A 14565-nucleotide genomic window follows, 5' to 3' on the forward strand; every position below is an offset into this window, starting at 1 on the left:
AACAGAAAATATTCTTGCTTTTGGCCAGGAGCTGTGGCTCATGCCTGTAATCCCAGCACTTTGGGAGGCTGAGGCAGGTGGATCACTTGAGGTCAGGACCCACTGGGTCTCTTCCACAACACGTGGGAATTATTGGAGTACAATTCAAGATGAGATTTGGGTAAGGACACAGAGCCAAACCATATCAGCTCCCATCTCAACAAACTGAAACAAATTAAACTCAAAGCAATTAGAAAGAAGAAAATAATGAAGACAAGACCAGAAATCAATAAAAATAGAAAATAGAAAAGCAATAGAGAAAATGAAGTCAAAAGATGGTTCTATGGTTCTATGAAAATATTTAAAATATTTTTCTTTTTGTCTTTTAAAAACATAATATTTGTATTAAAATTAATAAACTTCTATCTTGACTGATTAAAAAATAAATGAGATTCAAATTACCAGTATCGGGAATGAAAGAAGGGCTATCACTATAAACATATTGATTTTAGGAGGAGTGTAAAAGAATGTTATGATTAACTTTATGCCAATAAATCCAACAATTTACCTGAAATAGAAAAATTTACTAAAAGACATGAAATGCCAAAACTGACACAAGATGAAACAGAAAATCTGAATACCTCCATATCCATTCAATAAACTGAATTTTTCAAAGTCTTCCCACAGAAAAAGAACTCCATGCCTACAGAGCTTTACTGGTGAATTCCATGAAATATTTGAGGTAGAAATAATATCATTTAAACACAAGCTCTTTCCGAAAATAGAGTAAAAGGAACACTTCCCAATTCATTTTATGAGGACAAAATAACCCTGAAAACAAGACATCACAAGAAAAGAATACTACAGACCAATATCTTTTATGAACAGAGATGCAAAATTCTTTTAAAGAATAGCAACTCAAGACCAGCGATATATAGAAAGGATAATACAATGTGACCAAATGGGATTTATCTAGGGAATGCAAGGTTGGTTTAACATTCAAAAATCAACTAACGTAATTTACCATCTTAACAGAACAAAAATAAAAACTAAATAAGTATCCCAATAGATGCAAAAAAATGCTTCGAATAAAATTCAACATAAATTTATAATAAAAATTTGTAGCAAACTAGGAATAGAAGGAATTTTTCTCAACCTTATAAAAGGCCCCAATGAAAAAACTACAACTAACATTTTACTTAATGGTGAAATACCCCACCTCCCCTCTCCATTTCTATTCAACGTTATACTGGAGATTCTAACCAGAATAACGAGGTAAAGACATAAAAAGCATACATATTTGAAAGAAAAAATCAAATTGCCTATATTTGCAGATGACAAGATCATATACATATGGAGCTTACATAAAAGCTATTAGAAATTAATAAGTCAATTTAGCAAAGTCCTATGATATAAGATCAATATACAAGTATCAATTCTATTTCTACATGCTGGCAACAAATTACCTGAAATTTTTTACTTTGTTAAAAAAGTACCATTTATAATAGCTTCAAAGACCATGGAATACTTAAGAATAAAATTAACAAGCATATATAAGACCTGTAAATTGAAAACTAAAAAAAAATTGTTAAGGAAAAATTTAAACTACCTAAATCAGTGAGATATGCCATCATTATGAATTAGAAATTCAATTTCTTTTTTTTCTAGAAATCTGATTTCTTTTTTGCTTTTTTTTGTTGTTGTTGTTGGTTGTTTGTTTTTTGAGACAGGGTCTCACTCTGTCACCTGGGCTAGAGTGCAGTAGTGCCATCTTGTCTCACTGCAATCTCCACCTTCTGAGCTCAAGTGATCTTCCCACCTCAGCCTCCTGAGTAGCTAGGACTACAGGTGTGCACCACTATGCCCAGTTAATTTTTTTGTTTGTAGAGATCAATCTGGGCAACATGGTGAAACCCTGGCTCTACAAAAAATACAAAAATTAACTGGGTGTGGTAAAGCAAGCCTGTAGTCCCAGCTACTCCAGAGGCTGAGGTGGGAGAATCACTTGAGCCTGGGAAGTCAAGGTTGCAGTGAGCCATGATTATGCCACTGCACTCCAGCCTGGGCGACAGAATGAAGTTAAGCAAATGGCCCATATAGTCCAGCTATTGCACTCCTAGGTATTTACCAAAGAGAAATGAAAACATACTTCTACCCAAAGACCTGTACGGGAATATGCATAGTCGTTTTATTCATCATAACCAAAATCTGGGAATAACTACAATGTCCATCAATAGATGAATAAACAAATTTTGGGATATCCACACCATGACTCCCAGTAGTATTATGGAATAAATAACTGACACACACAGCATGGTTGACTCTCAAGAACAGGATGCTCCGCAAAGAAAGCCAGGTACAAAAGAGTACATATTGGATTCCCTTTACATGAAATTCCAGAAAGGGCAAAACAAAGCTATAGTTACTGAAAGCAGACAAATAGTTCCCTGGGACCAGTTTCCTGGTGAGAGGTTGACTGCAAAAAGGCACGAGGGAGCCGTGTTCGGTGGGTGGAAATGTTCTTTATTTTGACTACGGTCATTGTTACACAGGCCTATACATTTGCACAAATCTCTTGGGACTGTACATTTAAAATAGCGAGACTTGGTGGCACTCACCTGTAGTCCCGACTACTTGGGAGGCTGAGGTGGGAGGATCACTGTAGTCCAGGAGTTCGAGGCTGCAGGAGCTATGACTGCACCACTGCACTCCAGCCTGGGCGACAGAGTGTGACCCTGTCTGAAATAAATAAATAAATAAATAAGATGTTGTATCTTATATAAATAATCCTTGAATAAAGTTGATTTTTTATAAAGAAGCTAGAAATTCAAATTTTTAAACTATGACATTTGCTGGGTGTGGTAGCTCACACCTGTCATCCCAGCACTTTGGGAGGCTGAGGCAGGAGGATTGCTTGCGGCCAGGAGTTTGAGACCAGCTTGGGCAACATGACAAGATGTCATCTCTACAGAAAAAAAATTAAAAATAAAATTAAAAGTTAAAAAAAAGACACCTAATTCAAACTTAAAAAAAAACCTTTTAGACTAAGGTCATGGAACTGTGACCCAGAATTCTGCTCTACAGTTTACCAAGTGTAGTAGCCAAGGTTTTCCAGAGAAATAGAACCAATAGGAGATATACTATATATATATATATATATAATGTATAATATATACATATATATGTAAGATGTATAATGTATGTGTTTGTGTGTGTGTGTGTGTGTATACATATATATATATAGAGAGAGAGAGAGAGAGACAGAGAGAGAGAGATTTATTATGAGGAATTGGTCCACATGATTATGGAGGCCAAGAAGTCCCACAATCTGCTGTCTGCAAGCCAGAGACCCAGGGAAGCCAGTCATGTAATTTAGTCCAAATCCATGACCCTGAGAACCAGGGAAGTGGGTGGTGTACCTCCCAGTCAAGTCTGAAGGCGTGAGAAGGGGGTTTCAGGGCTGGGGAAGCGGAGTGTGGAGGATAGGAGCACTGGTGTAAGTTCTGGAGTCCGAAGGCCTGAGAACCAAGCACTCTGATGTCCCAGGGTGAGAGATGATGGATGACCCAGCTCAAGAAGAGTGAATCTGTCCTTCCTCCAGCTTTTTGTTCTATCGGGTTTTCAACAGATTAAATGATGCCCTCCCACATTGGTGAGGGCAATTTTCTTTACTCAGTCTTCCAGAAACATCCTCACAGACACACCCAGAAACAATGTGTTACCAGCTCTCTGGGCCTTCCTCAGCCCAGTTGTGACCCAGAAAATTAACAATCACACCAAGTTTTCTGACAAGTCTCTTATGTTAACTTTACAACAACTATTGATTTAAATACTATTATTATCTCAATTTTACAATGAAGTCTCATTACATATTTTTCCCAATTTCACACATAACTCTTATATAGCAAAGCTGGGACTCAAACCAGAATCTCAACTTTTCAAATCCTTTGTCTGATCCATTCCATTTTATAGTTATTAACAGGTTTTTCTAAAAAAAAATTAAGAATCCTAAGTCTCTTCTTCCTTAACACAATGATGAAATTAATGAGCAAGTGATCTCGAGCTACATCTAATTTCCTTTTTCCTATTGTTCAACAGGAATAGTCTTGTACTTAGCATCAGCATAGATCCCTTGAGTCCTTAACTTATTTAATACATTTTTAATGCAGTAAGTCTCTCCCCAGTTCAAGTTTCTCTTCTTAGGAATCTCTTATGACTTCCCTCATTTTGTACTCACAGGATTAGATCTCTTTTATATCGCATACTGTTAACAAGGGTAACATGGCAGCACAAGTCCTAAACTCCATGATCTAACTAAAGAATAGAGAAACATAAAATATTATGTAATTAACATCTTTAGAAAAAAACACTGTTCTTCCACATTATACCAATGTAAGGTGGGCTACTGGAAAAGGGGTTATCAAATGGCAAAATAATATTTAATAATAAGACAAATATAACAATGTATCTATAAATTGTTATGCTTATAAATACGTATACACACATGTGCCTCAGAGTTCCTGTACTCAAAACAAATTTGGAACTTAAAAAAAATGTATATTAACATTCTGAATGTATTTCTAAGTAGGAATTCTTAATCAACCTGGAACAAGAGACCCTCCTACGAAATACAAAGTAATAACAGGAATTCCTGTTTCCAGTTGTTGTGATACAAAAAAACACAAAGTGTTTTTCCTAGTCTTTCACTCAACAATCAACATGGAATATTTCTGTGACCTCGGTCACCGAAATCTGCGGAGATTTCTCCCTACCAAGCAATCTTCATAGCTTCTCCTGTGGATACCAGCTGGGTGTCCTCTAATTCAATTCAATTCTGACTCTATCTACCTGGACATAGCATTACATCCTATAGGTTGAGGGCTCAGTCCTACAAGACTTCCCCCAAATTCAGATGCTAATCATAAGTAGTAGGTTGTCACTTACTCTTCTAACTGGCTATAAATTGGGATTCTCACAGCCCCCTCCTTGCATTCTTAATTTGCTGGAGCAGTTCACAGAACTCAGGGAAACTTTTCACTAAGGAAAAATACTAAGCAGTGCTCCTCAAAGTCAGGTCCATGGATTAATGTCAGCCTGTGAGTGTTCGCTTCCAGTCCAGAAGACAGAAGTCCAGGAACTGAAAGGAAGCATTCTGAAAACTTTACAACAATTTGACAGAGTACTTTTATGTCTGTCGAATCCAAAAATAAACATGTGGGGTTTGTATTTTGCATGTCTTTGTTTTTTTCATTTAATTTTTTCCTCTAGTAATTCATGTTATTGTACTTTTAAAAAATACTAGGCTGTGATGATTAAAAGAAAAAAAAGACAAGTCTTTCACCACAGATAGTTTAAGAAGCACTCTATTAAAGGAGGTACTTCTGGAAGGATGATCCAAGATGCATGAAATAATGGAGAGGAAAGAAAATGGTAACTATCTGTATAAACAAAACAATTAGTGACTGTATCAACATTAATAATAATATCTTGTGGGGATTTTAAAAAATGATATTTAAAGATACACTATTGCAAAAATATATTCAGTTGGTAGGTGTGGAGATAATAGGGTTCAAGCATTACAATTATGGAGACCAAAAAAGAATTTTTTTGTTGTTGGTTTTTATCCCTTCCATCACTCTAGGAAGAGGGTAAAGGTACTGATTACCTTTAGGCTTCAAAACTGTAATTGTGTGTGTTGTGATGTCTAAAGTCATTACTAAAATAATAGACAATGAGATTAGTTGCCAAATTCATAGAGGAAAGAAAATGACAAGAAGAAATCAGTCAAAAGAAAGGTAAGAACAGTGTCAGGCTAAGGGTCATACACATGTACCACTAACAGGCCAGGACACAAATGCAAAGTCAGGTGTATTAGGGAAACCTGAAGGCAGAGAGCAGCTGCAAATACCACCCAGGCTCTCACTTGTCAGTATCACACAGGGAGGCACGCCTGAGGAGCAGAGCTCCAGCGGAAGGATCCTGTCCTCTGCGATTCTATGTATTCATAAGGGACATGGAAGGAGGCAGGGGTCACCAATGAGGCCCTCTAACAGTCAAGATTTCCTGGTCAAGAAAATGATCTTAGGTTAGGGGGTTCTGGAACTCAGCTAATAGTATTTTCCAGAAACTTTATGTGCTTTTATTGAGCTAGTTTCTTCCAAATGAGCTGCTTGTTAAGCTACAGAAAGTGAAGGTGAAAATTAGGACCAACTCTTTTAAAAGGAGAGGAAAAGGAGGCAGAATTAACAGAAAATCTCAAATAGGATAGTGATTTTTTAAAAACACAGTTTTGTCAATTGTTATATTACATGTAAATGAACTAAATCCTCTGGTTAAAAGACAAAAATTTCAGACTTCACTTTAAAAATCCATACAAAGCATAAGTATATAAAAAGGTTTAAAATAAAAGGACAAAAAAGGGTGCTCTATGTAAATACTAACCAAATAAAAGCTGACATAGTCACACATACATACACACACACTCAGATATATATGTATATTACATGTATATACATATATGTATATATGTGTGTATATATATATACTTATAACCATATATGTGTGTATAGCTCTGTTGTGCTCTGTCTCTTGTCTCTTTTTATGCACACACACACACGTGTGCACACAAACACACAGGAACACATACACTCATGCATTGTTTAATGACAGGGATGTATTTTGAGAAATCTTTCATTAGGCAATTTTGTCATTGTGCAAACATCACAGAATGTACTTACACAAACCTAGATGGTATGGCCTACTATATACCTAGGCCTACTACACACCTATTGCTGCTACGCTGCAAACCTGTACAGCATGTTACTGTGCTGAATACCATAGGCTTACTGGTAGGTATAACATAATGGTAAGTGTTTGTGTATCTAAACATAGAAAAGGTATAGTAAAAATACAGTATTATACTCTTATGGGATGACTGTCATATCTGTGGTCCATTATTGACCAAAATGTTATTATGTGGCACATGACTGTGTGTGTGTGTGTGCGCGCGCGTGTGTGTATATGTGTGTGTATAGTTTTCAACATGAGATGAAATAGATACTATGGTCAAAAGCATTATTAAAGAGGGTCGCTTCATAATAATAAAAGGTTCAATTCATCAGGAAGCCATAAGAATTCTAAATTTGTATGTTTCTAATAACATTGCCTTAAAATACATAAATAAAAAATTGACAAAATGTCAAGAAAAATAGACAAATTCACATCAGAGTAGAGAGATTTTAACATTCCTCTCTCAGTAATTGATAGATTATGGAGACCAAAAAAGATCAGTAAAGATATAAACAATTTTAACAATATGCTTATAATTTTTAAAAAATGTTATAATGAACATATATAGAACACAACACCCAACAGCTGCAGAATACATATTCTTTTCAAGCACACACGTAGAATATTTACAAAAATTTACAAAAAGCTGGGACTGGGACACAAAGCAAGCCTCAATAAATTTTAGGATTGAAATTGTGCAAAGTATATTCTCATATTTTGGAGAATTGAGAAATAAAATTCTAAGGAGAAATCATAACACAAAAATTTTTTTGAACTAAAAGGTAATTAAAATATGACATCTCAAACATATAAGACATCGCTAAATACGTTATTAGAGAAAAATGTATAGATGTACATCCATATATTGAAAAAGAAGGCAGGCACAGTAGCTTACACTTGTAATCCCAGCACTTTGGGAGGCCAAGGCTGGAGGATTGTTTGAGAAGAAAGGCTGAAAGTGAATAAGCTATTCATCTATCTCAAGAAGTTAGAAAAAGAACAGCAAAATAAAACAAAGAAAGTAGAAGACAATAATAAAGACAGCAGCAATTAATGGATTACAAAACAAGTATAAAATAAAGATAGTCAACTAACCCCACATTTGCATTTTTTAAAACACTGGTAAAATTGACAAACCTCTGGTGAGAATCAACCAGGAGAAAGAGAAGGAGAAAGAGAGTGCATTAATAACCAATATCAGGAATGAAAAAGAGGATATTACAGATTCTTAGACATTAAAAAGAAAATAAGGAAGTATTATAAAATCTTTGTCAATAAATTTGAGTTTAAATGAAATAAATTCCTAAAATAATCACGATATATTCATTCAACAAAATATCACATAGCAGTAAAATGAAAAAATACAGCCACTCACAATATAGATGAAACTTAAATACATATTATTGAGAACAAGGAGAAAATCAAAAATAAACTTACATATTAACTGATACATCAGAGGAAACACCATGATGAGAACTAAAGAAATGATTATCCCAAAGATGGGGGAGTGGGTAGTGGTTACTCTTGAGGGGAGAGGGGCTATGATTGGAGAAGAGCACAGTGCATCCTGGAGTTCTGCTTACACTGCTTTCTGGACCTGGGTGGTATTAATAGTTACATAGGTGTTTGCTTTAAAATGATTGGATTGGGCAGATCACGAGGTCAGGAGATCGAGACCATCCTGGCCAACATGCTGAAACCCTGTCTCTACTAAAAAAAAAAACAAAAAACAAAAAACAAAAAACAAAAAACCGGCCAGGCGCAGTGGTTCACGCCTGTAATCCCAGCACGTTGGGAGGCCCAGGTGGGCAGATCAAGAGGTCAGGAAATCGAGACCATCCTGGCTAACACGGTGAAACCCCGTCTCTACCAAAATACAAAAAATTAGCCGGGTGTGGTGGCGCCTGTAGTCCCAGCTACTCGGGAGGCTGAGGCAGGAGAATGGCGTGAACCCGGGAGGCGGGGCTTGCAGTGAGCTGAGATCGCACCACTGCACTCCAGCCTGGGAGACAGAGCAAGACTCTGTCTCAGAAAAAACAAAACAAAACAAAACAAAAAAACTAGCCGGGCTTGCTGGTGCGCACTTGTAGTCCCAGTTACTTGGGAGGCCGAGGCAGGGGAATCCAGGGGAATCACTTGAACCTGGGGGGGCGGAGCTTGCAGTGAGCCGAGATCGCGCCACTGCACTCCAGCCTGGCGACAGAGCGAGACTCCATCTCAAAAACAAAAACAAACAAAAAACAACAACAACAAAAAGATGAGTGCCAATCTACATACACGTTTTATATACTTTCTACATAAATATTACATTCCATAATTTTTAAAAAATAATACAGAACTAAAAAGAAAGTCATGTGGGTACACTATTTCACTCATTAGTTCTCTCTCATTCAAACACAATATGTTGCACACTCTAACAAAAGCATTCTTTTCTAAGTTACTAACACATGATTATGGAGGCTGAGATACCCCATGATTTGCCTTCTGCAAGCTGAAGACGGAGGAATGCCAGCGGTACAGTTTAAAGACCTGAGAACAGAGAGCCAATGGTGTAGATCAACCTTGTCCAACCCGCGGCCTGAGGGTGGAATGCGGCCCAGGATGGCTTTGAAGGCATCTGAACACAAATTCGTAAACTTTCTTAAAGCATTATGAGATTTTTTTCTTTTTTTTTTTCTAGCTTATCAGCTATGATTAGTGTTAGCGTATTTTATGTCTGTGTGGCCCAAGACAATTCTTCTTCTTCCAGTGTGGCCCAGGGAAGTCAGAAGATTGGACACCTCTGTAGATTCTAGTCCTAGTCTGAAGGCCTGGGAACCTGGAGCACCAAGGGCAGTTCCAGCTCATCAGGCAGAGTGAGAGATTCCTCCCTTCCTCCACTTCTTGTTTTATTCAGGCCCTCTATGGGAGGGACTATGATCAGCCACACCCGGGGAGGGCATGTGCTTTACTCAGTCTACTGATTGACATGCTAATCTCTTCCAGAAACCCCTTTACAGACACATCCAGAAAGAATGCTCACTAGATGTCTGGGCGTCCTCTTAAACATAATTAGCTGAGGGTGGTGGTGCACACCTGTAGTCCAAGCTACTCAGGAGGCTGAGGTGGGAGGATCACCTGAGCTCAGGAGTTTGAGGCTGCAGTGAGCTATGATCATGCCATGGCACTCCAGCCTGGGCAACAGAGCCAGACGCTGTCTCTAAAAAAAATTGAAAATTAAAAAAAAAGAAAACTCTTAGCCAATAGGGCTGAAATATAATCTCTTTTTGGAGTCCAGTCTGTGTAACTCTTCTCTTTTTGTCAAAGTTCTGCCGATGCTCTTCTAGTATCTCACACTTTTTTATTGGTCTATGCTTCTCTGCCACTTCCTCATGTTTGGTTCTTTATTATTATTTGTGAGAAATGCTCCGTGTTTCTGTGACTGCTCAAAGATTACTTCTTTTGAAAGTCTTTTTGGAAGGAAAAATAGCTTCTAACTGGAGAGTTAGGTAATGAAGATGCTTTTCTATTGGATATAAATGTTGTCACCTGGTGCATCATTATCCAGCCTTTCTAGGGTTCCTATTTCATTTCCACCATGTTGTAGTCTCTACCACAGCACACTTAACTAACAATTTGGGGCTTGTTTTTACATGCATTAGTTAGATATTAAGTATCGGGTGAATTGGAGAGAAGCATCAGGTTAATTATGAAATAAATGGGGAGAAAATGTAAATGGATCTAAAAAGAATTTTTGAATTTGAGTATGTTGTATTGTCGAGATATGTCCTTTAAGTCTGAATTGAAGGATGTGGCAAATAGTGGTGTGTTTTTTTTATTTCAAAGTCAGGACATGAATCATGTAATTGGTAAATGGATTTAAAAAGCACTCCGGCATCAGGATTTAAGAAAGGCTTCTGGTGAATGTAGAAACAAAGGAAGATCAAGTGAGGGAAAACCGAGTTCCATCTTAAAATCTGATGTTTTGGAAAAGAGTTGGGGGTAGCTGCAGGTGGCAACCCTTGAAACAGTCATTGGGCAGTCAGGGGTGGGAGTCTGAAGGCATGTTTTGAAAATTTTAAAAGTAATTCTGGAATAAGGTATCTAATGGGAAACAGACTTGCTTCCTGTTGTTTCCCATGGCACAGGGATAATCATTTAAGAATAATTGGCAATCGAATAATTGTTATTTAACTTACAATGATTTTCTTACAGTGATTTGGGTGGATATATTTAAAAATTTACCTCTTCCTCTTTCTAAAGTCATGATGTTACGATTTGAAAACACATTGATTGAATTTGGGGCGGTCCTCAAACACGACTAGATTCAAAAGCTGAATAGATGGGTTGACAAATGAGGACACTGTTACCAGTTTAATCCCCATATGGGCCAATTAGTTTCACATAGAGAAGAACTCTGTTCCAAAGCCACAGATTGCACCATTAACCCCAGTCAGCCGTCTCCAAATTGAGTGTCATTGATCACAAGAGGCCCAGGTATGAGTGTCGATAGCTCAGCACAAACCCATCATCACCTCTGAGAGCAGAGCCCTCCTGTTATCTCATACATCCCTCATCCCAGACATGCCAGAGAATGTTACAGTAGGTTAGAGAAGTTGAAGGCCCCTCTGTGCCTCCACTTCCTGCACCCCACAATGTTATTATAAAAGGTGAAAAATTGTAGTTACGTAGCTTCCATTTTTGAATGAAATCTACATGCTTTAGAGGAAATTGATAATAGCATTATTGATAAGCAATATGACTGACAAGCAACAAATGATTTACGAATTCATTTCATTAACACTTAAGGGTACCTCAGAAATTCTACCATTGCCTCAAACAGCTGAGAAAAGCCAAATACGTGTTTTATAGCTCTTAGAACCTTATTACTTCTGGCTAGTTTGTAGAGTAATAAAATTTAATGTCAGGAGTAGAATTATATTAAATGTGAAATCTGTAAAAGATGACACCTAAAGTACTCGACTGGTCTAAAATGTAAATTTTTCTTAATCTTGTTTATTCTCAAAACAAACCAAATCATACCTAACTTCTTGCTACAGAAAAATTTCAGCGCCATCCTTAACTTGGGACTCAGCTCAGCCTGCAAAATCATCTCAAGGAGTAATTTGGGGTAAAATGAGGTCAAATTAAGGTAATTAAAAAATAGACATAATAAAAATAGTGCCATCCCTACCATCACTTCTACAAACCTATAATAGATGTTGTGATATGTGGATTCATTTAGCATACTTATCTTTTGGTAATAAAATGTAATTAACTTCATGATAAAACTGATTTTAGCAAAAAGCTGATGCAGTTTTTCTGTGTAACAGAGCCAATACGCTTGGTTTTTTTTATGAATCTTTCGAACAAAGCCAAACATTTGGAGAATAAAGGAACAATGATTTAAATCCAATGGCTGGGGGTCTGGGTAGATTTGTGATCCACTCCTTCTCAGGCAGGAATTACCTGCATACAGGACTAGAGTTCAGAGATATTTTCTAAATGTTGGAACGACTGTATTTTTCTTTATCTTCTGTCCGTGTGATGTTTCTTTTTGCATTCCTTGTCACTCTTGACTTGCTATTTCTTATCCTAAAGAGACACCCAAACACTAAACAGTTTTCCCTCCCTTCCAAAAGTACTATATAGTAAAGGTTTCAGAGAATTAAATAGCTAACCCTTTCTCCCCCTTGTAAATGTGGATCCCAATTGAGAAATACAATACAAAAAAAAATGGACACTGGCAAAGAAAATAGCAGCTTGACATTAGTAAAAGCTGGATTGGAGGATGTGTATTAGGCCTACAGACAAATGGGCTTGCAAACACTTTCCCCTAGAACCAGAACAATACATGCCACACCCACAGGACAGGCCTCTTTTGGTATGAGGGAGCATTTGGGCCAACCCGTCTTCCAAACAGGGGACCCCAGAATGGGCTAAGTGCCCAGTACTTTCCCCTGGACTCCTCCATCAGATAAGTCTCTGGTGAGGCGGGAGTCAGGGATGACACAGGCTAGGAATGTAACTTTCATCCACATGGAAACAAGAGGGCAGAAAGAAAGGAGGTTGTCCCACCACACAGCTATTCGTTCTTTAAACTTGGATTTTCCCAAGGCATGCTGGAGTTCCTTCCTACAGTACTGACGGTGATTCCGAGGGACCTGTGCTGTCATAAGGTTGATGTGTTTTCTCAAGTTGGATTCCCAGTGAGACAGACTCTGGGATGGAGACAGCACTGCAGGAAGTTTGTGGGGTGTGCTCTCACAATCAATGCCTGTCTGGGGTGAAGGAGGCAGGATTGGGCAGGGGGAAAGTGCTGTGCAGTCACAACAAAGACCCCAGCCGATCTCCTGGTAGGGGCTGTGGGGATGGGAGAGACACGCCCAGTGTGCCCATCTTTATAGGCCAGCGGACTCCTCCTGAACTGAGGCAAGGGGGCTGGACTTTCCACCTTCAGACCGTATGGTCACTGAGAAGGGGGTGTAATTTGCGGTAGAGTGGCTCTCTCAGTAGATGGCAATTCCTAGAAAAGGGGCTTAAGTGTCAGTGGCCAACAGTTCCAGCAGCTGGTGAAGTGGCTGCTTCCATCCTGAAAGGAGGGGGCTGTGGATCCCGGCAGTGACTGCAGCATCCACAACTTCAATGAAGGAAGTCGAACGCAATACATATACCACCTAACGCTCAAGGAAGTAAACTGTGTTATGGTTCCGTCTTCATCCTACATTATTTCCAACAGGCATCCAACAAGCATTACCACGTGGCCCTTCCTCCTCCATGCCATGAAGCATGAAATCTGTCACATTTCTCCCAGCCCTCTACAGAACTCTATCTACGCACATCCTTTTCACATTCACTCGTGTTCCAGAGGTGTACACCTTCCCTTCAAGGTGTATCTCTTTCTGTTGATTTTCCTCCCATATCCTTCAGAATCATTCCTTAGTATGTGACCTATTTTTCCTCCATTTTCAAGCTCTCCCTCTCAACTAGTTCTTTCTTTTCCCCCATTTATATTATCTAGTTTCTCTCTTTTTTAAAAATTGTTTAAAAAATTTTTAAAGAGATGGGGTCTCACTGTATTGCCCAGGCTGGCCTCAAACTTATGGTCTCAAAGGATCCTCTCACCTCAGCCTCCCGAGTAGCTGCAACACCATGCCTGGCTCTTCATTCTTAATTTTTTTAAAAAAAGAAGTTTCATCACCTTGGATCCCTTTCTGGCTATCATTCATTTCCCAAATTCAGGTGTGTAGGAAATGTAACATTATTTCTAGAACTCAACTCCATTTCTATTTTGAGCCTCCATTTTGCTGCGTGGTTGGAAAGTTCCTATCTGCCTGGGATTGTGATGATGCTCTGGAGGGAAGGCAGTGGGGAGAGTGACTTGCATGGGAGCAATTTGTCTGGACAGAGAAGGGCTACTTGTCTTGGTTGTCTGTTCATACTATTGTCCTCTGAGATATTGGTCATCTTGATTGCCCCTTGATTGTTTGTCCTCAAAGTTACTTCTGATCTGTTCCTCTGTCCCCTCATTTCCATTTGCTGGTGTGCTCGAACCATGATGCTGATCCTGCACCATTGTAGGGCATGGAATCGCAGAAATCGTCCTAAAGCCTGTGCAAACTCAGAAATCCTGATCACACTGGGATTACTGTGTTGCTGCCCAGGTTACACTGGGCCCCAGGATGCCCCGAGGGGCCTGCCTTCATTCACCATCAGGACATATCTACATCTGGTCCTTCCTTCCATCTAGGCTCCCTTAAGGAAAGGAAGCACAACTTCCCTCTTCTTTGGGAATCCTGAAGCCTGTCAGGTTGTTCA

The sequence above is a fragment of the Pan paniscus genome, chromosome 1, assembly GCF_029289425.2.
Source record: "Pan paniscus chromosome 1, NHGRI_mPanPan1-v2.0_pri, whole genome shotgun sequence".
Lineage (NCBI taxonomy): Eukaryota > Metazoa > Chordata > Mammalia > Primates > Hominidae > Pan > Pan paniscus.